This window comes from Tetrao urogallus, assembly GCF_951394365.1.
Source record: "Tetrao urogallus genome assembly, chromosome: 1".
NCBI classification, from domain to species: domain Eukaryota; kingdom Metazoa; phylum Chordata; class Aves; order Galliformes; family Phasianidae; genus Tetrao; species Tetrao urogallus.
In genome coordinates, this window is record NC_136813.1 from 65,005,237 (window position 1) to 65,016,687 (window position 11,451).

Here is an 11,451-nt window from a genome sequence, read left to right on the forward strand (position 1 = left end):
CTCATGGCAAGAGTGGGCCTTGCCTTCGAAATAACACTTACCAAGTAAGATCTCCTCAGCAAAGCTGTAAATTATTTTGAGATCCTGAGGCAGACAGCACTAGAAAGTGCATTGCAGTAGCAATACTTACTGCATTTTCTCAGCAAAATATTTGCACTGTACATGAGAGTACACCAAACTATGTTTTACCAAAACGGGCAATGAAAGTGGGCTCTGCATGCTGATTATATTAACCAAACCTCCTCTGATGAATGCTTATGTTCCTAGGCATTCACATGTATTCACAAGACTGTATGTTCCTCTGCAGAAAGCTCATTGCACCAGAGATTCATTAGCAAGTCATTCTGTGAATCCCAATAAACACTGTGCCCTCCTAGTCTCCAGAAGGTCTGAAGCAAGCATGCAGTTCTGAAGCAGCTGCTTAAAGATCTGAGGGAAACTTGGCTGGAGGAACAGCCACATGATCCTCCAGCTCTTTTAGAATTTTTGGCTTTCAAACACTAAGTCCAACGTGATCTGACAGCCTTATACAATTGAAAACTCAAAATTGACCAAACAGGCAATGCAACATTGGGAAGATTAAGCATAAGAGAGAGGCAGACGTGCATCTACCTTTCCCATTCTTTCTTTCAATTTCTTACCCCTTCTTTCTTTACTTCTTTCTTTCCTACTCCTCATTAGAGATTTTTAGGCTCTACCTACTGAAATTGAAGTGAAAACTTCCCCTGGGGAATCTGGCTGTTGTGCAGTTCAGTAAGGTGGCTGTGGAGAAGCAAGATCCCTTTCATGACTATGGGGAAAAATCCACGCAGGGCTTGTGGTGGCACAGCATTGACACAGTATCAAGGCAGATCCTACCGCATGTAGAGCTCTAAGCTTTTGAGTTCAGATGAGCATGTGTACTTTGAGTCCCAAAAGGAGGAGCTCAGGAACCTATAAGCACAGCCTTTACTGCTTTGTTTTTTCTCTTGCCCTTCATCATCGTGCTCTCCCTTCAAGAATCTGTACTGAAAACTAACTCTTGGAAAATATCATTTGCTATTCACAGAGCAAAACAGGGAGCTAACAACCTGTAGCATGGCAACTGGATCCACTGTGTTCTTAGTCCCTGACCTTATATTCAGGAGGCAATGACTTATTCCTACTGCGGAGCACTGGTATAAGTACAGAAGGGAAAGGAGACAAAACCATTAGGTCTGACATTCACAATAATTACTCTTCTCCCTACCATAAAAGCAGTGCAAGATGCATTGTAGCTACTCCAGATCCTTTTTTCACAGATAAAGCAGTGTAAATGAGTGCTAGGATTGCTCGAAATAAAGACTGTTATCTTCAAGGAGATTATTTGACCTACATAAACTTTGCAGCAATCCCAGTGTAATACAGGGTGTGTTTTTTTACCCTAAAACAACGTTGAAATCTCACCCTAGCAGTAAGAAGAAAGTGGAAGGCAATGATTAGAGAAATTGGTTCATCCCGAAGTCTTTAATTTAATCATGGATCTCACTTTGGGAAGAAACATATTATTCGAAGATATGTATGAATTTCACATCAGATTGGAGACATACATTTCTTTTACTTCATGCAAGATACTTGCTATGTTGTGATAATTGTTAGATAAAGTATTCTTCTTTTGATTATCAGAGTTCACAGAAGTTACCTCATAGCAGAAACTATTCTGAGTTAACACAGTCGTGAACAATTCTAAATTACTAACTTCCTCCGACATCCACGTAGTCTGTATTTTAAAGCTATATTTCAGTTATTTGAAAGTATATCAAGCGTGTCTGGTGTTTGGGGTGGTAGTTAATTTCTTCCTTAGTGAAGTCAGAGATAGCAATGTTTACTACATTCAACTTTTTTGAAAGTGTTCAGGGAGAGTGTTAGATTCAACATGTTAAGCATTTTTTTCTGATTTCTAGGGCTTTATAGCAGTGATTGGGTAGATGCAGAACAATCTTTTTGCCAAAAGGATTGGTTTTTCCTGTGGCACTAAAGCCAGAAACCTCAAGGCTGATATCTAGGTTGAGCAGAGAATAAGGTGCTAAAGAAAACTAATTCACATGAAGTGGGGAAAAGCTGTCTGTAGTCTAGGATTTAGTGATAAACATATCTAAAGCATTTTAAAAGGAATGCAGAAGCTTGTTCCTTTCAAAACATAAGGACATACAGTAATATCTGTTTAACTGAAAGTATTGCATTGGCTGCAACAGTGGTGAAAAGTTTCCCTTCGAAAATAGAGACACATTTAAACTAAGATTACATGCCACAAAATTAATGAGATACTTTTTGGACAGTGCTGCCATTTGATTTTTTTATGATAATAAACTGTTTTAACAGAGCTGCCTGGGCCCAATCAGACCAAGGATCTGCATACAGAGCTACACAAATAATAGGAGAAGGAACAAAGACTGCAGTCTGCTTACAGATGGTGAATCAGTACAGTGAGGAGCAGTGGCCCTGCAAGGTGCAGGAAGAACTCAGCCTGCATTCTCCTGCACTGGACTTGCAAGGACAGATGAAATTCCTGAAGGTGGAAGGACAATTAGTGCACAGACATTGAGTTTGTTGTTTTCTTTCTATGTTAGAATTTTTTTTTCCCACACAGTGCTGGATCCCCCCTTTGGGAAAGGAATTTGAAAGAAGGGAAATAGGGCAGAAAATGTACAATGCAAATAATCTGAGGTCCTTACTGTGAGACAGACCAAAGGCTTTTGAGCTGTCCCATTTTTCAAAAATAGATGGACCCACTTACTAGGCCACCTCCACAGAGAGGAAATCTCTGGTACTAAAACACCCTCTAATTTAATGAAAAAGGCAAAACGAGAACTGAATTTATTTGGCTTTGGCTCCCAGCCATCAAACAGGAAACACGGCACATATTTCATGACTTATGTTCAGCAGTCACACTGATTAATTGCTGAAACAAACTACTGAGGATGGCTGCCTGGCAGCGCCTTCCCAGCTAGAGTTATCAGTTATCACTGGGACTTCTGCTTAGCCAAAACATGCTGCTCTGTCCAACATTTAAGGAAACTGGTTGAAGTGTGGGAATGTGTAATACAAGTGCATGAGTCGGAGTTGGGAGCTCCCTTTAACTCTGAATTCTATGAAAATATGTCTGTACAATTTTCCCTTCAGTCTATTATCTCACAATCGCTTGTGGTTAATTTGTCCAGTTCAGAAAATAAATCAGCATCAACTGAAATTCAGTTTTCAGACCTTGGCTTTGCAGGTCTTTGATTTAAAAGTAAAAAATAAAATAAAAGGTGGGGGGCAGGGAACAGAAACAGTTATCACAGTAGAAAAGTTATCTAAAAAATCCTTACAGTAATCTGTTCCTTTTGGGCCTAAGAAACGTTAGGCTTAAAAAATAAATAAATCTTCTAGTTACTAGGATTTTTTTAATATACATTTCCATGCTTAATAAGCAATTCTTCTGCTGGCAATTTTTGTTGAGCACTGTTATTAATAGAGCCACTTCAGCAATGAAATAGGAAGCTGTAATCTCACTCTACATGCTTTGGCAGCCCTTGGCATGGGCAGGATGTCTGAGAGGTACTGTATTCAGACTCTTCCTTTCTTAATAATAATGACATAGATAATAAAAATCTGTCTTCAGAGCTTCCGTATAAAAGGGGAGAACTCATTAACTGAGATGCACACAAAATTGCACACAAAATGCAAAGAGCTCATTATGCTTTTGGGATGAAGATACCAAGTTCAGCCAGACATTGTATTTTAATTGGATTTTCCAGCAATAAGAGCAAAAGACTCTCAAAATGAACCCTCCAAGGAAGGAGAAGAATTGACTCTGCTCTCTCCCTGTGAGCCCCCGCAGCAACTGTGACATTTGAAGATCTTTCTTCCTCATGAATGCACTCACTCTGCAGAGGAAGAAGTTACATCAATGAGTGCTGGTGACTGCAACCTCCCTTCCCTGTCCTGAGACACTGAACTTACATAAATGCCTTGAAGGGGCATGGTTACAGTGCTTCTCACATCAACCCAACCCTTGTGTCAGTCCTGAAATTTCTTGACCCTGCTTCTCCTTGGGAAACTGATAATATGGACCTCTGTGGCCAAGGGGACCCTGTGAACTTACAGGTAGCAGCAGTGCTTAGGCAGCTACACTGGCAGGAAGGCAGCACTGCTTGCCCAGGCACTTGCTACAGCATGGGCAAAGCCCTACAGTGGATGTCACTGATTCACATATGGTTTTAATTCACTGGATAGCAAAATAGAGGATTCTTGTTCAGTTGTAACAGGTAGAAAGCCTAGAGCAGGGCTGCTTTCACACATAAATACTCACCACAGAATGATTCAGATTGAAAGTTAGCCTGCAAAAGGCAGGGCTAATTCCAAACTGACAGCAGATTGCCAAGGGTTTTGTCCAGCTAATTTCTGAATACTTCCCAGGATGGATATCTCTCAGCCTCTCTGCCTGTTCTGTACTTCAGCACACAGATTCCTTACATTCAAGCAGAGTTTTTCAGTACTGCAACTTGTGCCTCTTGCCTTTCACTGTGCACATCTGAGAAGAGTCTCCTTTCCTCACTTCTACAAGCCCTTTTGATTGCTAAAGATAGCAATGCAATACCCTCAAAGCCCTCTCTTTTTCAGGATCTCTCTGGAGATAGACTACAAACTCAAAATCCTACATGCCGCATATTTCATATCCCTGATACTGATGAGAGAAGTGAGTCAATTGGTACATGTAGCCTGAAGGAAGCTAGGGCAGGAGGTCAAAACGATGCCTTACCAGCCAAAATTGTGAGCTCTGGTAGCTCCAAGAAAACCTTTTAAAAACTCTGTCTCAGATGCGCTATGTCTGAACATTGTATCAATAAACTTTATCTAATCATACATTTGAAATCTGTAATGATTTGATATTAAAATGGCCTTAAACTGCAGCAGTATTATAAACCCATCAGCAGCAGTTAGGCAGACAAGGAATAAAATATGCTGTTCTGAATCAAAAATGCCTCCTAAATACACCGTCTAATGTTTCACCAAGCATTTTAAGGCAGAGACCAGGCTGCCAGTTAAACAGCAGCCCAGCTCCTGCCTCTTGGTTTAAACTGTAGGATTCAGATGCACCTTTGTAGAAACCTCCAGGATAAAGGTTTACTGATGGCAATAGCAGACTCCATGTGTGGTTTTCTATGAGAAATGAAGCATTTCCAGAAATTTTTGCATAAGCCAAGAATTTTGCACAAAACCACAGCTGTCACAACAACTACTAGGTAAGGGCTGTCTCCCGACCTGCTGGTACCTGAAGCTTGCAAAGGAGAGCAAGGTGTGTGTTGATGATCCTTGGATGTGAAAACTCAAGCAAGTTGTCTCTGCAAACCTGGGATCAAGGTCAGGGTGTGCATGCATTGTCTTCAGAGCCTTCCCTCTGACTGAGGCCTCCTTGCCAGTCCTGGAGATGAATGTCCACAGTTGTCATCCACAAAACACCAGGTATATTCAGTGTCACACATTAGTGCTTTTTCTGATAACTCTTATTCATATCCTAAAGCTGCTTTAAAAAAAATGCTTTGAACAAAAGCTTCATGACCCTGAAATGGGAAGAAATTAATCCTTATTGAAGTCAGTGCCAAATACTTTCTTCTTTGCATGTCTGGCAAAAAAGAAAAATAAGCAATTCTGAAATCAAAATGAAGCTTCATAGATTTAGCAAGGCTGGAGTGACTTAGCTTCTCTGCTGTTCTTATATGAATGCAAATGAACACAACTACTACTATATAATTTAGAGCAGTTGAGATACTGAAGCATGTATGTTGTGACAGTTTTGAGACAATTTGACTTAAGCCCACTTCTGAAACTTGCCAGAACCACTCCATAAGCAATCATTTAAGAAAGATGCAAAAAATGGTATCAGGAACAATGAGAGGAAGGGTACAAAACACAGTCACTGACAACATCCTCAGCCCTTACATCTACAATTCATACTGAGATCTGGAGTTTCATCAGGATGTGGGACACGTAATCTAGGATCATTCCCTTACAGAGATGTGCTCAAATGTACAGTGTCCAACATCCAACCTGAACCTCCCATGGCACAACTTGAGGCCATTCCCTCTTATCCTATCACCGTTACCTGGGAGATCAACTCCCCACCTCACCACAACCTCCCTTCAAGTTGTTGTAGAGAGCAACATGGTCTTCCCTGAGCCTCCTCTTCTCCAGACTGAACAATCCCAGTTCCCTCAGATGCTCCCCTTAAGACTCATGCTCCAGAACCTTCACCAGCTTCGTTGTTCTTCTCTGAACACACTGCAGGGCCTCCGTGACTTTCTTACAGTGAAGTGCCCAAAACTGAACACAGTACTCCAGGTGCAGTATACAATAATAGTCCAAATATATATATTTGGTGTACACAATGTCAAGGCTGTACCATGCTGCCCAAAGACAAGTGATCACATGACACATTGCATAAATTAGTACATACCGGCTGAGAAAGAAACTCCCTGGAAAAAGAAGCATATAAAAAGTGTCTTCTCATGCACCAAGTCCTACTCAACCCCACACCAAGTTAGGTGAGATTTTAGGTGAAGTTACTCTAGATTTGTTATGGCCAGTTAGCACTAGGTTATTGAGAAAGAGATTTCCTAGGCTCAAGCTAAAGCATTCAATGCTGCTGCAAAGTAGTCTGCCTAGCAAGGAGCTTCAGAGCTTTTTGCTTTCCTATTAGAAGTTGAAGCATCAACTGCACTTGCTTATATTGCATACAGCCAGCCTAAAAGGAAAGCAAAAAGGAGCTCTCAAACATGGCTGAGAGGTAGTAGAGAACTGACCTAATAAGGAGAGAAGCACGTTGTGAAGAAAAATTTAAGACACGTCTCAGTGAATCTGCTTGTATACTTCTCAGGGCAGCTCAGAGCTTCCCTCTCTCACCCCAAATCCCATGTCCTGCCTTCAAGCCCAATCCCCAGCTCAAGAACTGTTGAGGTAACTTTGTTCTTCATGGCCCTTGTTGGATTTCTGCAGCATGAATTTACTCAGCCACTTTCTGAACCCAGGAAAACATCAAATATTCACTATTTACTGTTGCAAAATGTTCTTGGAGGATGAAAGATCATTGAAAATGATGCTTTATTGAAAGGTCATTGCTGGACAACTACAGACATTCTGGTTACAAGCAGACTTGAAAGATAGACTCTAAATCATCAAAAGTCTAGAGGCTCCTTGGAAATACAACAGGGCTTTCTGCTCAATCTAAAGCTAAATTTTTATCTGAATGTTCATTCACCCCAGTGATCTGACTTTGGGAATTCAGCTGTTGATATCTACCAGAACAAGCTGTTGGAGCTGTACTAATTTCTGCAGACGGATTGAACCTATCTGTTGTTGCATACCTCTTGGGTCAGCGCAAAGAAGATTGGCAGTCTGTGGTAAGGGCATTCATTTCTTGCATGGAAGATGCAGCTTGGGATTTCTTACTTCTCTGAAAGACTTGTAGCCCTCTGAAGTCCCACACAGAATAAAAACAATTCCAGCTGGGAGGGATCTCTGGAGTTCACGCAATCCAACCCTTGCTCAAAGGAGGTCTGGCTTCAAAACTAGGTATGGCAGATAACAGACAATTCATGATGGATCAGATGGGGTACTCAAAGCAGCCCAGGAACTCCCTGAGTTTGTGAAAACAGTGTGAGATGAGATATGAGTACAGACGTTGTGCCTCCCACAGTCAAGCATCAACACATCCTCCCACAAGTCATCAACACAACCACCAAGGTGTCTTTACTACCAAATTAATTATTTTTTCTCAAAACCAGTGGGAAAGCTTTAGAAATGTTACAGTTTCTGAGGACCAGAAGACTAACTCCAATAGTGGAAGGAATCAGGCAGAGATGGGTATCTCCCTTATCATAGAATCATCTGAGTTGGAAGAGACCTTTAAAGGTCATCTGGTCCAACTCCTCTGCAATGAACAGGGACAGTAAATCAGCTCATGAGACTGGTTTTCTAAACCAATACAAGTCCTTGTTTTATCGAGGTACTTCTTCAAAGCTTATCCTCAGCCTCATCCCTGCAAGGCACCACCAGAAACTACACCACATACCAGGCCCCCTAGCAGAACATTTGCTGAAGCTGAGATCATGATTTTTGCAGCAAAGCATACCAGGAGAGAGCCAGGCCCTGGCACACATGACAGCAGCGAGTGTACTTGGCTGACACTCGTTCCTCAGCTGACTGTCCTGATCATTATATAAAATTCCTCAGCTGGCAGAGCAATGCTTCTAGTGAGATACAGCCGGCCGCAGGAGCAGCTGGAGACAAATTCACAGCATGAGGAGGCTGCATTCTCCTGCATGCTGACAGCAGTCCCTGAGATCCTGCTCTTCCAGGGGCCTGGGCTGTCAGGTAGACAGAGCTGCAGCTCAGGTGATGGATAATTGTCCACCACTGGATACAGAAAAGCATTTTTTTCTCTTGGGTTTCTTAGTAAAACATGCCAGGAAAAATGATTTCAGCATGAAATTGTATCTGCGGGGTGAAGTACCAGCTTATAAATTAAAGTAGCCAGATCCAATGCACTATGCAATTTTAAAGTAAATCAAGCAAGTGCGTGCAAGCACAAGACTGTGGGTTTGGGAGGAAAAAGGTAATATAAATTCAAATACGAAACAGTAGCACAAAAATTAAGGGAGTCTTGCTTTCAGTGGATTATAACATGTTGAGTATTGCTGAAAAGATCAGGTCCTTGGCTGAATCGTGATAGATATTTGGGGGTATATAAGGGTCTTCCAATAAGTTTTCTTGTGCCTATTAAGTGAGTGTGTTCTGCTGCCTTCTATGCAAAAGTGCTGCTGAAGCCTCTCTTCCCAAAACCGATATCCAGGAACTTTATCTCTGAGGTGCAAAGATGTCCCCATATACAACCCCAGACTTCCTATGTATTGGGTTGGTTTTTTCCTTCTTCTGGCAATATTTTTATTCAAGGCTCTGTAGTTTGCCCACCATCCTTCACTACGGCCAGGTGAAAATTTGCCTGTTGATGACGAGAAAGGGCAAAAAAAAAAAAAAAAAGAATTACCTAATCAGGAAAAGAATTACCTAATCAGGAAATGAGGAAATTATTAAGAGTGGTTTATGAAGGTGTATTTTGTCTATGAAAGATAAATAAATAATAGGTTGCCAGTGCTACAAAACAGGTACAAACTTTCTTAGTTTAAATGCAGCCCTCTTAACCAGAAAAATTGTTGTTTCTAAATAGAATTGGTAGGTATTCAAAAGTGCTCTGCGATAGGTATGGGGATGATAAATATGTACCAGTTCAGCAAATATTTCTGCCTACACAATTCTAGTTATGTTGATCAAAACAAATCTCTAAAGTAGCCATTGGTCATGAGACCTCCACAGCGCTGTAAAATTTGCAGAAGCTCCAGTAGTATAATTTCTGCCTGGAACGAAAATTAAATGGTCTATAAGTCACTAAGTATAGTGTTAAAGAATCATTCTCACCAATTATGCTGTTTTGCTCAAATCCCCTATAACACTTTTTGGGTGTGTTCAGAGACTGGTACTAAATGTCACCCCTGAATTTCTTCTTTGCTTTCATCTCAGCAATCAACTTCCCAATCAGCTTCTCAGCATCCCTGCTGCAGCTGCTGAAGCTCCTGCCTTGCTGTGCTCACCCCATTGCTCCTGACAAGGCACACAGCACAGCAAAGGTGTAAATCTGTCATGAGGGATGGCCACTTCTCTGCGCTGTATTTAACGGTTCCGCACTAATCCATCACAATGAATCCTAAACAAATCATGTAACTGCATTGGCTTCCTGACTGGGAGGAAGATGTATGCTCTGAGCCCTCCTGGTCTGACGACAGAAGAAAATGAAATTTTAACAAATCAGCCCATGAATAATGGAAAAGAAAATACCACACAGGCCAATAAAATGTTGTATTTGATTTAACATGTCTCAGGGCGACATTTTTCATTGTTTCAATGAAAAGGGCCTTCTATAATGAAGTGAAAGCCTCAGTGGACAATGGAAGGGCAACTGATGTCACCTATCCAAACTTCTGCAAGACCTTTGATATGGTCCCACACCACATTCTTATCTCTAAATTGGAAAATACAAATTCTAAGGATAGACTATTCAGTAGATAGGGAATTGATTGAGTGGTCCCAGCCAGAAGGTTGTGGTCAATGGCTCTACATCCAAGTGGAGGCCAGCAACGAGTGGCATCCCCCAGAGTTCTGTCTTGGCCCCAGAGCTCTTTAACATGTTCATAAATAACACAGATGGGGATTGAGTGCAGCCTCAGCAAGTTTGCTCATGACACCAAGCAGAGTGCTGCAGATAGAACCATAGGGTCATTAAGGTTGGAAAAGACCACTAAGATCATCAAGTCCAACCCATCACCACCATGCCAATTAACCATGTCCTCTCGTCAGTACTTTTTCTACTCTTTCTCATAGGCTCCTGAAATACCAAAGATATGGGGCCGAACCCATTGAAAACTGCAGGATTTCTGCTGGGTTAGGTGTTTTCTCAATAGGTGCCAAAAAGATTGTTTCCAAAGGAAAAAAAAAAAAAAAAAGTAATGCATGCCAAAAATCCATTAAACAACAAGAAGATGCTGCATCCTGCATATCAACAGGTTCACTCATTCGTTTGTTTATTTAATTATTACTTCTTATTGTATTACTCATTTGCTTCACTTATTTAATTCTAGGCTATCATTTTTTCCTCTAAGATGACATCCCTTTTTCTGCCTTTTTTTTTTATAAGAACATGCTGGGTGCAGTTATATTCTCACAGGATCAAGAATTTCAATATTTTCAACGAGATCACAGATCTGAAGCACGGAAATGAGAGGAACATGAAAGCCCAAATGTTGATTTATGAGTGAATAAGTTTATGTTCCACACATCTTTGAGAAAATGGTTTTGGCAGCACTGTACAGCTCTTCTGGTGAACACAGAATGTTTTCTTTCTTCTCTCAGGCAAATTAAAATATCAGCGGGTTCATTTCTCTTTCTTGTTTGATCTGTGCCTAGACCGAGAGATTTTAAAGCGTGTGATGATCCTGCAGTGACCACATTCAAAATGCAAACATCTGCCAACCGTTACCACAGAATGGTTTCTGAAATAATGCTCCATTTGTCCCCACTTAGAGTAGAGATACACACAGCATGCAATCCCTAACCATAACAGCTGGTGCCTGTCAAAAAACAGTAGGGCTTTTGCAATGTTTTACCCTCTTTGCCCCAAAATCATAGCAAAGATCATCCAACCTTCAGCACACAGACTTCAGTAGTTTTCTTTGGTAAGTATGGCAGGCTGACATGGTTTTGTAAAGCTCTTGAAAAAGAATCCGAGTCGTCACTGTATCAATAAGCAAACTTTATGGCACTATTAATGATATTCTGCAAATGTAATTTGCTGGAGTCCCAGCAGCTTAATCTACTCTGTGAGAGAAACAATGACCAAGT